This window comes from Penaeus monodon, chromosome 33, assembly GCF_015228065.2.
Source record: "Penaeus monodon isolate SGIC_2016 chromosome 33, NSTDA_Pmon_1, whole genome shotgun sequence".
In the NCBI taxonomy this organism is placed as follows: Eukaryota; Metazoa; Arthropoda; class Malacostraca; order Decapoda; family Penaeidae; genus Penaeus; species Penaeus monodon.
The window spans coordinates 15,749,727-15,750,487 of NC_051418.1; the positions used below are offsets into that span (position 1 = coordinate 15,749,727).

A 761-nucleotide genomic window follows, 5' to 3' on the forward strand; every position below is an offset into this window, starting at 1 on the left:
GTATACCTTAAGCGAAATTCATGCCAGAATGGCATGAAAATTGAATTCTCTTTTCAAATTATATTTCGTGATAATCTTCCTTTTCAGCTCTGTCCTTGAATATTCAAGTACACCCAAACAGATTAATTGTTTGATTCTGTACCTGATATTAGGTTAAATAAGGTTATGTATGTAACACCTTGTTGATGTCACTGTTATACCAGTATTTCACGGTGATAAAGTTCAAAGTACACTTAACTTCGACGCATCACATAAGTACTAAAACATTCTATATGGCTTTACCCCAAATAAGAATTACGTGAGGCCAGACCACTTTAATGAATAAACTGGTTTCTAACTCTAAGGCCTCAATTTCCAACCTCTCTTGCTTGGAGGAAATAGAACAACGTTTCAACATCTGCTAATGACATCATCTCGAGGAGAGAGGAGGAGGGCAAGCGGGTCAGGCACAGTATGAATGGCTTAGGAATCGCGCGTCTTCGGTATCAAAGGATGTTGTTGTTTTTGGTTTTGTTTATGAATGGGTTCGAGAGACTTTTTATTTCTTTAGGGAAATGTTGTAGGCGACGGGCTATCCATTTTTTTTATCTCTCGGATACGTCAGATAATGCCAAGTAGCTTCGACAGCCAGACTCGTCCAGACATTGTCGTGCCCTGAGGCTGATATTATCGCTTCCAATTGGATTAGCTTCAGTCTCAAGGCCGTCCTTAGAAAAGTTTTCGTTAAAATATAAAATTGTGGATCAACTTTGTTTAAACGA

General features: G+C 38.5%; 1 protein-coding gene across 1 annotated transcript in view; it reads left to right on the forward strand.

Moving 5' to 3' along the window:
• The window catches only part of LOC119594086 (cystinosin homolog), an 18,513-nt gene that overhangs the window by 5,656 nt on the left and 12,096 nt on the right, over positions 1-761 (forward strand). The window lies entirely within an intron of this gene.